This window comes from Calonectris borealis, chromosome 11 (genome assembly GCF_964195595.1).
Source record: "Calonectris borealis chromosome 11, bCalBor7.hap1.2, whole genome shotgun sequence".
NCBI lineage: Eukaryota > Metazoa > Chordata > Aves > Procellariiformes > Procellariidae > Calonectris > Calonectris borealis.
In genome coordinates this window covers 13656992-13674400 of record NC_134322.1, presented here as the reverse complement: position 1 = coordinate 13674400, position 17409 = coordinate 13656992, and the positions used below count along the sequence as shown (strand labels likewise).

Sequence of the window (17409 nt, the reverse complement as noted above, 5' to 3'; positions counted from 1 at the left end):
TTCCACACTCCTTTGCCCTTCCAGCACGCTTAACAACCATCCCTCCAATGCAAAATACGCTCATGATAAAATCGCATTTTCTTACAGCAAATGGGCGCCCCAGTGAGCCTCTCAGACCACTTCCCACTATGTGAACTCTCGTTAAGTGCAGCCCAGTGGTGGTAGCGTAATGTTGCATCAGTTGACACTTATTTGACTTTCATATACACAGAAATCACCTGGGAAAGCTTTTATCAAAGAAATGAAACTCCAAATGCCAGAACCCTGTCTTTTATATAGTGAGGGACTGCAGAGAAGTCCAAGCAGTGCGTTACAGCTTGCAAAATTTCTGACAAATAGAGGCAGTGGGTAAAAAAAAAAAAAAAAAAAAAAAAAAAAGGCAGCTGTCATTGCCTACATTTTGGTCCCGTGTTCCTGCTCAGAGTTGGCTGATGCTTTTTCTTCCTGCAACTCGCACAGAAGATACATTCTAAGACAGTAACTGAGAGAGATTTTTATCTAGTGACTTCTGGTTAACTGAGAATACTAAAATGCTATAAACACAGGTCTATAAATGCGGTGATACGCCACAAGAACTTATTCAGGGCAGCACTGATTTTCTTAATCTAGATAGTTGTAATAATTATATTGCTTTGTAAACTGGTCAAATGGAAGCTGATAACTCTCATTAACATTGTGATGGGTATGGTGTGTAAAATTCCAGAGACGCTTGACAATTCTCCAGCTATCCGCTTTATTCCAGAATAAAAACCAGACCAACACCATAAAAGCAATGTGGCATATTTCAATATTTAAAAAACAAACACCTGAAGTCTGAATTTGGATATGCCTGTAATGACTTCTTCTAGTGTCATTTACTTACTTACTTATTTTACATTTACATATAAAAGATCTATTTTTAAAGAGCAAATATTATCTAATACCTATGTATTGACAGAAGAATCAAGTAAAGTGTATGCATTTGGAGGCAGCTCCCTCCTTTGTTTTCTTTCTAAAGAGAACATTACAAAAATTCAAATAAATGGCCAAGATGATGTGGTAAGAAAAAGTTAGATATCTGCTCAGATAAACTACAGAAAACAAAATGTTCAAAGAAAATATTTGCTCTTATTTTCTTTACAAAGGTAAAGAAAATGCTACCTCGTGGAGGAGCATGTGCTCTCTGAGGATCTGCCTCTGAAGTACCTGTAGATCCTAAGGTTGCATACGGACAAGGAGATTTAGGACACGATTCTACCTCATTTTGCATAGATCAGAATTCTTTTGCTATATTCAGTGTTTCATGAAAGAAAGTGTTTACTGCTATCAGTGATAATGGCCATGTAAAACTATGACGTATATGATGACAGGGAGACTGTTTTTCCAAAGATGCTTCCCTACTTTCCATGAGGACTCAGGTTTGTCTCCATTTCTCATCCAAGGCTGATTTAATATCCAGCAGGTGCGCTTCCCTAATTCTTTTAGAGGGAACTTGCTATTTAAAGGGGACGTATTCCAATCAACCGTATTTTTTTGAGATTCCCTGCATCACGTTCCTCAGACTGTATTGCCTCTGTACAGGATACCTGGGTTATCGTTCTGACAGCTACCAGAGGTTAACCACGCATCGCGTGGTGGCTACTGCCTGAATCAATGTCCCGAATACAAAAAGTACGTCTTCGTCATACTCGGGCTCTCATCCTCCAGACTGGGGACTGCCTCAGTAAATGCAGAGGATTATTTTCTGATTTCTTTTAGTTATGTTTACTTTCCAGTAAGACAACTTCTCAAGCAGAGAACAAGCTGAAATCTTACTGTGTCTGTTCTTGCCTCATTCCTCCTCCTTTTTTTCATAAAATAATTATGCAATTCATCTGGAATATGGGAATATAAATTACTTGTCAATGGCTACATTGAGGAGTGACTTCTAACAGCATTTCAGAAGCTGAAGCTTCAGAAGTGAAGAGACCAAAGGCACAGGTCACCAGAGCAGTAAATGAAAAAACAGCTTCAGCGATAGGAACGGAGAAATGTGTGCAGTGGATGATTAAAAAACCCCAAAGTTTTTAAATATTATAGGCTAATTCTACCAAGCTCTCATGAGTTACAAGATCTCTGGAACTCTTAGTTCTATGTTATTTTTTGGCTGTCATTCTTATCACCTATGCTAGTTAATGTGTTGTGGTTAAATACAGGCAACCATAATCACACTCTGTTCTTCAGGCCCTGCTTGTGTAATCTTTTTCCCTTTCTTTGTTATACAAGAAAAATGGACTTTCCTCTTCAGATAAAAACCCATGCCAAAAACCAGTTTAGACCTCTGATAATGTCTAGCATGATCTAAATGATAAGGGTATATTTCTATGAAATTTAGTATTCTCCTGGGCGTGAATTTTGATTTTCTTTATTTTCCCAGTTGATTGTAGGAGTACCTACGTGTTCATTTGACCTGCAAAATCTACAACACATCTCTACTTGGGTGAGGAAAGATTAGATGGAGGGTGTTGAACAACACATAATGCATGAGCTTGCTCTTTTTTTTTTTAATAGACAGTTTGTATTGCAGTAATAGCAGCATCTCCTGTTTTGTCCATCCCCTTTGCAAAACATACCTGGTTTGTTTTCGTTAGTGGCGAAGGTGCAAGCTAAATGGACTTTTCCTTCCTCCCTCGTTTCTACAAGATAATGTTCTTTCAGATACCTTGTTTTATAGGAATCATTCAGTAGACACACAAACACCCCCCTGCTCTCCTCCCTGCTCCAGCACCGGTTTACCCCAGCGCTGCTCAGTACGCTGGCAGCAACGATGCAGAGGTGGCAACTGTTCACCAAACGCGGGACTACAATTACGACTCGTCTTGCCAGAGGAGTGAGTTGTGCTGTTGCTCTCGGGGCCAAGGAGAATCAAGGTGGCTAGGGACTGCTTTGGGCCATAACTTGTTTAGCAGGTAAGCGCAGGGCAGGATGACCTCCTTTAAGCACCGCTTTCTTGGCTTCCTCAGATAGGCTGCACAAAATCTAACGAACGGGGCATGCTCTGCACTTTTGTACCTCCGGAGCCCTGACACAGCAAAGGAGCCGTTTGTTTCACTGGTAAGTAAGCAGTGCAGAAACGCTAGCATGGGAAACAGACTCATGGATGCCACCCTCGGGATAACACGGAATTCGGAAAGGTCATCGCTTCCCTTTCGCAACTACTTTTTTCTTTCTCATGCAATATAGACTGTGGTATTTTCCAGCAAAAGTGTTCTGTAATGATAGCAATTCCCAAAGTGTCAGTTAGTTCTAATTGCTGCCTTTTGCTGTATTTTTGGACTTGCAGCTTAAGATGGCCACTGTTGGCTTCTTGTTTCAGACTTAATGTTTACTTGGGGAGGGGAAAATGCTTAGCTAAATGTTGTGGTAACAGACATGTTTATATGGAGCCTTTAAACCATTCAGTGGAAGAAGTTTCCTCTGATTCCTTGTAGAATTTGCAACATTACGTTGCAGCACACTGTTAATGAATGAGTTCCAGAGAGTTTGGTTTGCTTTCCCTAATTGAGATGTACAGAAATGAACGGAATGATCTAAGGGGTAAGTGGAGCAAAGTAACGCTTTTGAAGCCCTGACTAACTGCGAGAGGTTAGTAACACCAGGAAAGCCACCTCCACGTAAAAATATAAAATCCTTATCCTTTGAACAGGTACAATAATGAGCCTATTCTACTCGGTTAGTCCTGACTAACCCACTGAAGTGGGAAGAAAATGAATGAAAAGCCGTTTCTTTCTCCATTGCCAGAGAACAGCTCTCAAAACAGCGCTTTTCAGCGGTACCCTGATTAGAATGGCTGGTGGCTCGAGGGAGTCCCAGTTGCCAGCCTTGGCACCTCGCTGATTTTCAGTGCTATTTGTTACTTTTTTTAAACCCAAAGCAAGTTGAAACTAATCAAAACACACTTCTTTAACAGCCAGGGATTTCACAGCCAAGCCCTGCTTAAACTTATTCATGTAAATAGCTTTGTCATTTTACAGGGTATGTTCTGAGTAAAATGAACAGACCTTAGTGTGAAACTGAATTTAAAAAAATCTTGATTTTTTTTTTTCCTTCCTCTCTCGTATCTTTCCAAATGTGTCCTAATTTTTTGCCTGCACTAAGGTAACCTTGTTCATGCAATCTAATATTTAATAGCCATATTGAATAATATCCCAAAGATGAGTCAGAGCATTGCTGAAATTTGCACTGAAGTCATAGAAAAACATAATCCCTGAATCAAGAAGAATTTGTGGTCTTTCCTATACCTCCTGTCCCAAGGTATAGATCCAGCCTCTGAAACTAATTCCTTTTCTTTAAAATAAGAAGCTAAATCCTCTGGCGTACACTGGTGTAGTTCCACCTGCACTGATAAACCGGTACAGTTCTACCCCAAGGGAGGGAGCACCCCCCTCATCAGATTTATTTTTAATAGGTTGACTGAACAATAATCACTCTGGACCTAAAGAGACTTAAGACTGGACAAATATTGTGGCTGTACCTACTTATGCAATTGAGAATAGGGAAATTCATGAATTATGGGCTATCCGTTGCATAACCCTAGCATATCCCTAAGCTGGAAATGTTCTTATTAAGCTATTTTGATGGAAAATGTTGACTGGTTGAAATATTGTTGGAAATGCACGTATTTTTTATAAAATTCCATATGATTTCCTGTCAATCTGCTGGGTTGTCAGACAGCCTTTTCTGCCTCTGTCTGCCGTTTGCATTAGCTTTGCTGCGTAGATTTTGGCTGAAAAAGTGAGTTGTTCCTGTTGTGCAATAGGGAATCCAGCTCTCTGCTCCTCTTCAAACTAAAGCTGATATTGACCTTGGTCTTGTAGACTCAGTGTCCTTTTGGAAAAGAAAAAAAAAACAAAACCAAAACAAACCACCAAGAAAACCCCCACCAAAAAACTGTGTGTATACATATGCATAAATATGTATATACACACATACTTTTTAAAATTTTCTCAGGAAATTTTTCATTCTTAATGACAACAGAGCACCACTAGATTTTGCCAGTCTTTCAGCAGTGTAAAGGCTGCCTTTTAATCAGGCCTAATCTTGCATACACTTATGCAGATTTCCCTAATGATATTGTAATGTCATCTCTCTGACAGTAATAATTGTTCCAGCATTTGTTATTACCTACTGTCCAAAGCCTTTGCCATTTCATTGGATACCAAATGCATTTTTTGGGATACCCTACTTCTAAAATATACAACGGAAAAATTATTGTTGTCATAAAATGTTCTAAATGTATGAAGCATGAAGGGAACAGCCCTATTTCTCACAAGCTCTGCAGGATTAAATCACATACTTTGGGAGAACTGTTGCTTATTAAGAAATTATTTATGAGTTGAATTATATCACTTCTAAATATATAAAGAGTTGGGATGGCTTCCAACAATTACTAAAGAAGCCAGCCGAGTGATGCTTTCCAATTAAATCAGGCTGACTTTCTTTTTAACTTCTCAGTGTCCTGGGTTCTTTCTTCTGTTTTTCCATTATTCAAGTAGATAATGTATTAACCTCGTACAACTGAAGTCTCGCACGTCTCCTCTTTGGTATTCTTTCATCTGGTGGTGATCAGTAGGAGTCTCTCTGTAGGTACTCGCTACATGAAAGGTTTCTTTCTTATCCATATAACTGCTGCTGGTGACGCTTAAGTTCTTGCTTTTATTTACGACCAGTTGTTATACAGAGCTTCAAAGCTTATAACTTCTGATGGCTCATTTATATTTGTATTGTTCATTCTTTGATAATGACCGTGTTAAAAAACCTGCAGAAAACAGTGCAGCACAGAAAACACGGACTTCTGCGGTAGTGCCTACGCTGTTCCAGTTATGTGAGGAGACAGATGTAACTCCATGACCTAATTTATCAGCAGGGGAATAAAGGTAGATTAATTAAAACAAAAATGCCAAACAAAAAAAATCCACTAAACCATAAAGCGTTCCCTTTCCCACTTGTATTGGATGAAATTCAGATGTTTACAGAGAGGTTATGCACCACCGCTCATGTGCTATATAGCACTACTACCAGCTCTCTATAGAGTAAAAAAATTCACAACTCTCCGCAGAGGTTTGCGTTTATTTCCTAGGTAAAGCATACAGAGTCCAGCACTCAGCCTAGATCAGTAAGGCCTGGGTGGACATACCCAGACCGGAGCAGCCCAGGAACTTTTTCCAAGATGTCAGTGAAAAAGGTAACTAAGAAAACTTAATTATCTATAAGCTTAAATTTACTATATTACAAGCACGCTCAACTGAAGAAAAGTTAAGTAATCTGCAAAATGAAACAAAATATTGAAAAATCACTGCAGTAGCCTATTGAGCGAGTGTTTATTCCTTGGCAGATCAGCCTTCCCATAGCTGGCTATGGTCATCGTTGCCGCCGAGTTCACTCTGTGCTATGCTAAAGGAGTGTGTTTGCTCTGGAGTACATAGGGCCTGCCTTTATTGCTGGGGTTGGAAGTTTGCCACTCAAAGAACTAATCGGAATTATTTATTTTTTCCAGGACTTTGGAGTAGATAGCAAGCTCATTTGGGTATCTGGCATATTTATTTAGCTCTGTTACAGGTTCATCTAGTTACCAATGGTTGTTTACAAGATTTAAATAAAGGTTTCTCCTCCGTTAGTGCTGGAAAATGAAACCAGATTGTGTTACTTGGGAAAATGGTTTAAAATGATGGAAATTATTCTTGTACAAGGAAGACAGAAATAGCCCAACACAAGTGTATTCCGCAGTTGCCAGTTGAAACAGCAGCCTATTTTGTGCTACGCCTTTCACTGATTCATTTCTAGGGTTGTTCTCTAAAAAGAATCTACAGTTAGTGGGTCTGAACTGCTGCTTTCTGTCAAGTGGAAACCGAGCGGCTATTCCGTAGCCTTTTTCCAAAGCTCCTTTTGAAAGCTGAAACACTGGAGCACAGAGATCTGCCAGAGCGCGCCACTGGGAACGCAGGAATGCAGCCCTTGCCTGGTGTCGGGACGTCCTGCCAGCTCCCCTCTTTCTGCTACGACAATTCATATGCTGTAATAGCAGCTCTCGCTGCTCAGGCCATACGTTGGAGTTTTAGCCAGCGGATTCATGAAGCCAAATCCATTTGTCAGGCGTCCGCATCTCCACCAGCCTTTACGAGAACTTCCCTGAAACAATGTTCAACAGGACTCGGACTTGCAGGCAGAGCGCAGCTTGACACACGCTCCTTTCCTTCCTACGGAGTGGAATTGCCCTGTCGTGCCGCTCCAAGTGACCATATATTAAGGGGTTGGCACTTACAGAACCATCTACTGTTTTCAATGAAGGCTTCTTTAGGTTGGTTTCAGGACCTCAAGTTTTCTGGGCACAGAACTACCATCTAAATTGATGCTTTTAGGACACTGTAACCACCTCTGCGGGGCAGACGATAGATGGTAGTTCTTGCTGAGGCTGACAGAATTACAGTAGTGAATGACGCGCCTTGGGAAGGGGAAGGACAGTCTCTGACTGTGTGCAAAATACCTCTGCTTTTCCTTTACATTGTATATGGGCAGCCAGAACCCTGGCTACTGCCGGTGAATGCAGTTCTTACTCTAACGGTCCCTAGGAGCAAGCCAGAAGAGAGGCAGTCTGCGCGGCATTAGCCCAAGAGCACTCGCAAGACAGTGGATGAGCCTGGGATTATTATAGTCGAGCTGCTCTAACTCATGGTTGGTTTTATTCACAGATAAATCTCATAAAAGATAATTTAAAGCCGCTGTGCTAGGCTCAGGTAGGGCTGTCGGTCCCTCAGGTAACATTCCTTACAATCAAACGATGCATTAGATTTGAGAATCAGCAATAAAACTCGCCATCTCATTGAATTATGCCACACCTCACTACATATTCACAAGGACATTCAAAGGACAATGGCACACTAAAATACATATTTATGTACTTTAAACACATGCCCTTAAACGGATTTTTGTGGAATGTCCACCGTGCTTTTTAAAACTGCATTCTCACAAGCCAGAAAGCTTCTGTAAAACTCTTACCAACCACGATCAACCATGGATAATCTTTTATGGCTAGAATTGAAGATTTTTCTTAATACTGTATTATCTGGGGGTAATGGGACATATAAAGAATCCCTCCAAAACTCTTCAAATTGCTTAAGGCCAACAGAAGCCCTTAGCAGTACATGGACTTTAGGTCCCTATTGAAGTGTATCTTACAGAGATCTTTTTTACCCCTATGAATTTCACAGGTAGAGCTGGGACGGATAGAGGAAGGAGTGGGAGAAGGGAAAGCCTTATCCCCCTTTTGCCCCCAGTTCTGCTCAATTCATTCCTTTCGTTATGTGCTTGTGGCTGTACAACGACTCTTCCTCCCCTAGGCCAGGGCTGCATCCATCCCTGCTGAGCGTACGCTCTAACCTTCTTCTGCCCCTTTGACAACAGCTAGTTGTTCAGCTCCCTTCCAAAACAGCACTTAGCTGCTGCAAAACTTATCATAGCTTCTCTCTTGGGTCACAGCCAATGTGGCCTCTGTCAAACTGTTTATTTACAATACATCTGAAAAGCCCTCTGACATCCCAATCAGTAGTAAAATGAAATAATCATTGATTTCTTACAAGATGTATCAATCCTTATACCATTATGGAGAGGAAGGAAAATAGAGCCTTGAGAAATAATTAGAGTAATAACATTTGAATCTCAGTCTGGAAATAGCAACACAAGCACACACAAATATACACATATATTTAATAAATAAGGATTTTAAACATATTTTCTACATTTTTATAATCTGAAAGCTCTCAAAGCATACTGAACAGAAATATCTTTCATTTTTTGGTTGCAGAGTATATCCTGCTTAATAAACCATCACCACATAGCATGTTGGCTCTTATAAATAACCACTAAAATGAAGGCTGTCTAACAGAGTGTAGATCTAGCTGGTTATCAATGCTAACACAGCACCTAGATCGTCTATGAGACTCTCTGCTCACTGAGAACTGAGAAGTCCGTTGTATTTGTGTTAGAAAGGTCTTTCTGCAACATCCCTATTTGGAAAAGAAAACGGAAAAGACACTGAAGCAACTTTTTCTTTTCCTCTCCAAGCAGAAGTTATGAAAAACCTCTCCATATAAAATTGTACAGAGAAAAAAAAAACCAAAACAAAACAGGCTTTCACAGCAATCAGTTTCTGAGGTATTTAAAATTCCCTTACTTGATTTAGTTAAAAAGTAGTATTGCTGCTACCCCGTATTTGTTAGAAAGATAATGACAGATCTGTCCTGAGCTTCAAATAGCAGGTACTTGTTCATTGTTCTTTCATAATGCAATAGCAAATTTTCACTCATGCTTGGAAATCAAATGACAAAATCCTTTGACTACAGCTATTTACAACAAAGGCACTAATTAGAAAATTCCCCGGAAAATGACAAAGTCAAGACTTATTTCTGTTCAAAACCATGATGTTTAAAAACTTATTCAGGTAAATAAGAAATGCAGAAGACAAGGATAATCAGATATATTTGTGTAACCTAAACATTTTTATTCCCAAATAATTTGTACCAGATTCTTTTTTTTTTACTTCCATATAAAAAGTATACCTTCAAATTTTCAAAAAAAAAGAACCCAGCAGCATCTTTTACTTCCCACCTTCTCCTAAACTGTAAACCTTTTCCTGCTGTATATGCCATCCATGTCAGAGAACAAATTCCATTTTTTTTTTTTAATTTATCCAATCACATCATCTTTGTCTTTGTACCCATCAGATTTCACACTCAAGCTGAGAATTTTCATTAAGGTCTGCAAAAGGACAGATTTTGGGACACAGCTAATCATGATTCCTTTATTCTACCCAAGTATTATCAAACATTCCGGGAAATGTAAACTTTCCAAAGCTTTTTGCCATCTGAACATTTTGATTTAGAACGAATCCTCCGTTCTTCCGTGATATTGGTTTGTGCATTTAAACATAAACTTTATCTCTTTCTTCTCATGCTAGGAATCCCACTTCACACATAGGCTAATTAACTACAATTTAGAATGGAGTGGGAATGATTACTGTACTGTAATACTGCTGTTTCTTAGCAACCGTGAAAGATATGGTGAAGGATGTGAAAGAGAGACCCAAATAACATCATTTCCAGATTGCGAACTTCCACCTAGACTAACTGCTAGTGGGATAGTAAATTAGTTTTAAATTTCCATTTACCTACTTCAGTGCTGTGTCCCTTGCAGGCTCTAACAGTGTGATTTTCACAGTCCAAGATGGCACTTAAGCATTTAATTTCCACAGAGCTGATAATACCTGCTAGCTACTCCAAAAAACTTGCAGAATTTCATTAGAAAAATATTTTCCTGCTTCCTTCCCACATAATGATTTATGTCTAGCACTAACTCCTCATGTGATGGGAGTTCTACCAAAGTAAAACTGCAAGGTTAGGCCTTGCTTCGGTGTTAAACAGTAAACAAAATTTATTAATAGCAAAATTGGTAATTATGTTTTTCCCCATAATGCTAATAAAGTATTTTGAGCATTTAAATCGCTTTACCGTACTCTGAAGATACTTATTTCATGTATTAACCAATTTTACACTGCAAGACAAACAATGCTGTCACTGATTTTCAAAAATATTAATAGAATTTAAAAACCAGTCTGACAGCTGAAAGTCCAATTAAAAATCAAATTCCTTTAATACTTGCAGAAGCTTGTTATGCCTTGCTATGTCGTCCTACTCTGCCATTGCTACTTGCATGTGACATTGTCAGTGCTGCAGATTTAATTTGTACTCTGGAGGGCACGGAAGATAGCTCTCTGCAATCCTACTTATGTTTTGCTTTTTGAGCATGGGAATGGCTGAAATGGAAAGCCACACAGCAGAATTCAAAGTACCAAAGTGAGGATAAAAATGAACTATGGCTCAAAATAACATGAACCACGTCATCAGATTTTGGTCTATGCATGCGACAGAGAACGCGCAGTCACGGGAGGTATGCGTGGTAACACTGCTTATCCTCACAGCCTCTGGAGCTGGGAAAGCCCCAGCTGGAAGGGCTGGAGGTCTGTGGGAGTATTGATAGTCTCATGGCTAACCTGAGGGTCACAACCCCTACCAGGATGCAAAAGTCCCATGTCTTCATCTCCAGTGTGCAAGGTGGTGCTGCAGCCCGTCATGGGAAATGCACCCGGCACAGAACGAGGGAAGAACAGTGGTGCAACGTGGCAATCTGCCGGCCTTTCTGCAGCGGGACCTTCCCAAGAGAGGGGCCAGGCCGAAGTGCCTTGCTGCTGTCTCACCCACAGCACAAGGTGCTCCTCGTTGCAAATCAAGGGCTTCCCTGCCCAGCTGCACCTGGTGCTGGGCGGGGAGGGGAGGCGGGAGGAGGGGGTTACTCGCCGCAGGGGAGCGTGGAGGAGCGGGCAGTGGGGAGGCTGACACGCAGGACGCGCAGTTTGCAAGGTGGGTGTGCAGCTCCTTGGTACTGCCGGCATGTCTTCTAACTTTGGAGGTCTTGAGGCTGTTACTTGTTGGAGGCTGTGAGGAGGTTTTTGTGCTAGTATTACCATGTACTTTGTTCTTCTGGTCTGGGCATTTGCTGCTGTGAGAGGTCGTGTGTGGGGCTGGAAGGACCCTTCCTCTGACTCGGTGACCATTCTGTGCAGCCTACGGCGGTATGCTGGGGCCTGCATGGAAAATCTCTGCAAAAGTAGCTTTTTCATGGTGCTACAGCGTGTGTGTAGGGTGTTTGTGGTCCTGTGTTGCTCTGGCAGCAGGCACAGGTGGAACCAGGGTTTCTCTGGGTGGTCCACTACAGTTTTGTTTCATTATCTCATGGAACTGAGAATGGATCCAACTGCTTGTGTAAGTTGTTGATTTTTTTTGCTGAAAGAAGCCAGTCTAAACATATAAAAATCTGAGGCTGTAATTCTTTAGTTATAAGCTTATAGCGATGTCTGGCAGGGCATTCTGCAGAGCCTGTGCGAACCAAGGAGCCGCCTCTGAAGGCGCTGTATTGTAATGCATCCGCCAGTCTGCCCGATTATGTGTTTAAAGGATGCCTGTTTACTCTGTGACTTTAATACTAAGGTTAGTTTGGCAGTGTTTGAATTCTTGCTTGTTTAGGTTGTGTGGTTTTCTGGTTTTTTGTTTTGGTTTTTTTTTGTTTGTTTGTTTGTTTTGTGTTGTTTTAAAGTACAGATATTCTTTAGTAGTCTGAAAGAAAGAGAGGAAACTGTTGGATTAACGAGTATAAGCAAGTACATGCTCCATGCTCAAGTGGTGTTCACAGAAAGAGTGTTTTCTTGCAGTGTAAGCTCAAATGATCCCTGGGAATACCACTTTACTATATTTTAACTGCTTTCTGTGGAGGTATTTTATTTTCATCTACGAGGTAGATGAATGTTTAACTCCTTTAATATTCAAATGAGTATCATCAAGGCTTGATTAGTTTATTTCTGGCAGCAGAATAGCTGAACGTTGTGCCAACTGCTTTCTGTAGTATTGTTCATGCATTGTATTTCAGTAATTTTGCTCTGATGTGCTTTCCTTGCATAGCCCAGAGTGACTTTGTAGCACACTCTTTGAAAGGAAAAATGACTTCTCCCTTGTCTCCCCCATACGATAAAACTTAAGAAAACCTTTGTGTTCACAAGTTCCAAACTTGCTGCTCCTACCTGCTTGCAGGTAAATGGAAGGCAAGACTGTACTTGGCTTGGAGTCCTATCTCCGTAAAGCAGTCTGCATCTCTTTCTCCTTCTGTAGTCTGGAGCTGAAGAGAGCCTGTTCTCTTAGCCTTGTCATATTCTGAATTCATAAAAACTGAATGAAAGGTTTGGTGTTCCTGGCTATAGACTCAGCAGAGCAACTCAAGACCTGGTCCTCGCAGTGTTCAGCTGAGTGACCACTGGAAGGCATCTCCCCTCCCTTACTTTGCGTAGAAACCAAACTCTGCGGGAGGAAGGCTGAAGTGTCTTAAGTCTCTCCCTTACAGGTCAGGATGAGGCTGGAATTCACAACAGGACTCTGGAATACTCCATCTGTAAAGACGTAACCTAAAACCTACCAAACCTTATTTCTTTCACCAATTCTTGTAAGTGAAAAAGTCACTTCAGTCTGCTTAGATTTTTCCAGGGGAAAGTTAGAGCATTATGAAGAAAGGAGTAAGGCTAACTATAATTCATAGGTTCTAACATTCCTTTCTTTTTTTTTTCTTTTCCCCCTCTGGTTAAAAATCGGATTCTTAAGATAGATTGTCTGTTTAGTCTATCTTAGGTCACTTCAGGAACAGTTCTACTTCTGTAAGACTTCTTTTTTTTCTTCTCCTGCTATATATGGCTTTGTTATAACAAGATTAAAATAAAAACCCCCAGATGTTCAATGTATAAAATTACATTGTCAGGTTTGCCAGAAAGTGTATCGGTTCCTCAGCAACTGCACTTGGTATTAATTTGCTTCCTGGCCTCGCTGCACCTTTAAGCTGTAAAACAACACATCATCAGTCTGTAGGGTGGGAGTAGATGGTATATTTTTAAGTGAGCCGAAATCCACCTTCCTTTTTTCCAGGTGTAACTTACACCCACAAAGTGCTTCTAGTGGGCATTAGGCAAGTTGCATCTACAACTATCTACAGGAGGTAGTCACATTTTAGTATTATTTAAGGGGGGGGAAGTTTGCCATTAGGTGTCAATAATGGCTAGTGGCTATATGCTATGTCAATACAAGATATTATTGACAGACCTCCAGCTATAGTTTGCTGATGACTTAGACTGCCTTTTTTTCTGCTTTCAAAGCTAGCTGGCACAGAAGGTGGCTGCACCTGGCTTCTGGAGGAACATTAGCTTCTGGAGCGGTGAGGGCGGTCCGCAGCCCATAGGGCAGTGCCTGCTGTAGCAGCTGAGGATCAGTAACACCGGAGGCGGTGCTGGCAGGGATTAATCTGAATTGAATCTAGAGAGATGAGAATGGATTGTGAATGTGATCTGATAGCACAAGACACACACAGGTGGTCCACCCTGATCTCGTGGTTTAACACAATCTATGGTTTTTCAGCTTGCTGCAGAGAAGGAGGGATAAGAATAATCAAGTGGTTTTCTTTAATGTTTTTCAGCTGTGTCTTCATGAGCCTCTGCAACTGAGCTGTCTGCATTTACATTTTAGAAATGGGTATTTCTAACACATATATATATAAAAAATGTGTTAAATAACCTGCAACTTGGTGGTTAGGTAACTGATCAATGAGCAAGGCTCAGAAGCTCTAAAGTTGCATGCAGCAGGGGTTTTTTTGGCTAATGTTAGGATTGGTGGGCTATCTATGCAATCTACATAGATATTAACTGAGGTAATGACACTCTCCAGAAAGATTGAAGCTTGTATCTAAAAGACTATCAGTGTTGAAAATGAGATGGAGTTAAGGACAGATTTTTGGCAAAGGTTATTCTGTCTGCTCTCACGGAAAGCAAAATCGGGATAAGAATTTGGTTTGCTGTAGAAAATAGTTGTTTACATTGCTGAACTAAGCTTCGAATTGCCATGTATTGTTTCAGTATCATAGAAACACAAGGCTGAAGGAATGAACTTCTTACCAATCATCTAATCCATTCCTTTCTCTGAGGTAAGACTAGAGGGCTAGAAGAGATGCTTGTCTAATTCGTTCCTAAAAACCAACGTCCCTTCGTAGCTTAATGCATTGCTTGCAACTCCTACAGTTAGAAAGACTTTCCTACTGTCAGACTAAATCTCCCTGGCTGCAAATATGCTGAGTGCTCCTTGTTCTGTCTCCAGCAGACATTGATCCCTGTGTGTGTTAACTAACTTTAGCAAACTTCCAGTACGTGTGTAGGGGAAATGTGGTCTTGTAGTGATTTCATTTCTAGATTAAATAAACTGATCTTGAGAAGTGAGAAGGAAAATAACATTATCTGTTACAGCTGTTTACTAGTAAATCTTCAACCTGTGTTTCTACATGCAAGATTACTGTCAGAGCTTTATTAATGAAAGGCTGTGCCTCAGATGGACCTGATTTTGGAGTTTGTTGTATTTCGGGCTTCTGTTTCCTCTGGCTTTCTAGAATTGGAGGTTTAGTGCCAGGTTACCAGATCTTGTCACCTTAGAACAGGATTTATTATTTCTTCCACTAAGGCATTGCCTGAGATGAAGCAACAGAGGGCAGATGGTTTTAAAGCACAAATTCACACCCTAGAAAGCCAGCTTCCTGCAGAAGAGTCTTAACAGACAGGATCGGAAAATGTCCGTATTCCTCGGCCTGCACACAAGTGAGCTTGGCAGCAAGCAACCTCTTGAGAAGATTATGGTGTAGGTGGGCTACATATGTAAAGTCCACACAAACTTTTATGTGGAAGAACTGAAACTCGGGTTATGAAGAAAACGGAGTGACTCTGTGTGCTGTGGGGAATACTTTTCACACTGTGACTTACAGTGGGTTTTTAGGGAGACTGTGGCCTTAGACTGTGGTGTGTATCACAGTCATGGAAGAAAGCCTTCGTCCTGTCTCTTGATCAGGATCTCTTTTTTGTGCTTGATCCCACCCCATATTTTGTATCGGAAAATATGCCAGCAGTCACGAGCACATCAATTCTGTCAAACTGCTTTTGTTCTGGTAAATTCTCTTTGGGTGAAAAGCTTTCCTCATTTCAGTAAGATGCTCGTGTATTAAAGGGAAAAGCAAAACAAAGCAACACCTGATAGTTTCGAATTCTGGGTTCTATTTTTATTCCAAACATGCTTTCACTGCCAGAGAGCTAGGCAGTTGGAATCGGAAGCAAATGGAAAGATGGGGGGGGGGGAAAACATGAGTGTATTCTCTTTTGTTGAATTGCTAAAAAAATATGAATTTTCTACCTTTGTTTGTAACGTTCCTTTATTGTCTTATCATATGCAGTAGCACTGCTTATTGGAAAAAAAAAATGATTGCAGTCATCTGTTTAATATGACAAAAAGTCAAGTGTAGTTAAGATAAATTAGTTCTCAAACTGCAGCCTTTTATGAAAGACTTCTGAAAGACTGTATTGAATGCATATGTATCTTTCATATTTTAGATGATGTGTTAACGGCAGAGGTACAGCTTCTTTCTCAGGGATGGAAGTTCTCTCATAATATACCTATAAAGTACCTGTGGTGACCATACACTGCATTGATATTAGTATTTATTAGCTTTTAATAAAACATCTTGGAGTTCTTATTGCACAGACTCATAATGAAAGACACTCCTGACCTAAAAATAGTAAAGGTAAACAAACAAAGCAGACCAGGAATGGGAGGGGAAACAGACACAACTGAAATACTTGCTTAAGGCTGTGATTAAGACCCTGCTGTCTCCATCCATCCGGTACTTCATCCATCAGATTTTGAAAGGATATCATATGGGAGGTTGTACAAAGAAATTAGACCGATATCTTTACAGTGTCCTTAAATTTCAAATCCTCTTTGCTTTGAAATTCAGGAAGGTGTTACTTAACAGAAATCTAAAGTGGCAAAGTTTGTTTTAAAAGATATACAAATGACAGATGCCTTTTACAATGTATTAAATTGGTAGACAACTGTTAATATGGAAGTCCAGGCTTAATATGAATACAGTATTACTAGTACACACACCTACTGGGATGTTACATGAAGAAAGGAATCCTCCCACTGGTGTGTTGTTTGTTGTGTGGTTTTGGTGTGTGGGGTTTTTTTTTAATGATGGAAAAATGGAAAAGAGAAAGGAAAAAAAACCCTGGAAAACCTTACTCAGGTATTTTCTTTCTATCTTTTTCCAAATGAGCATGTGGAAACATGGTGAAGCTTCTTAAATACTGCCATTTTCTGTTACTCTGCACGTGTCTATCCCTGTGTACTCTGTGAGAACAGCTCTGAATTACATAAACCCCAAATCAGCATTCCATCTGTTCAAGTCTGACATATCTGGGCATATCCTAAGAGTATCCTCCCTATACCCTTTAGCTGTAGCCTAACATTTCCTCTGTGATACCTGCTCTACCTGAGTAACTGTGCTATTGCAGAATCAGTCACCCTGCTTTCACTGGCTCAGTAGAGAGATTAATTTTTACTTGCTATTTCACTGTAATTGTTTGTTTTAGGCAGGCTAGCCTCTGTGCTCCCCCTTACCATCATGAAAGGCGTGTGTGTATATATAAGCCCAAGTGAAAGTAACTTTAAATACCAATTTTATGTGTGTCTGCATATATATAAACGTGTTTGGGTTTTGGTGGTGTTTTGTTGTTTTTTTTTTTTTTCTGGTGAATCTGCTAAAAACAAAACACAAAACCCCAACAGAGAACCTGCTCTAACTCCTGGCACAATCCAGGTGTGTTCAAGGCCTGGGAAAGAGTTGCAAAAGGTCAAGATGCAAATTTTTTCCAGCGTAGCAGCAGCAGCATTGTGGGCAGTTGTCCCTAGGGAGGCAGCTTCCCAGTCATGGTGC

General features: G+C 40.4%; 1 protein-coding gene across 1 annotated transcript in view; it reads left to right on the top strand.

Annotated features, from left to right (window-relative positions):
• The first annotated feature begins 2885 nt into the window (after positions 1-2885).
• Positions 2886-17409, top strand: part of GLDN (gliomedin) — a 133694-nt gene continuing 119170 nt past the window's right edge. The window contains exon 1 of the mRNA XM_075160070.1: positions 2886-3072. The gene's annotated coding sequence lies outside the window, so the exon portion shown is untranslated. The remainder of the gene's footprint in view (positions 3073-17409) is intronic.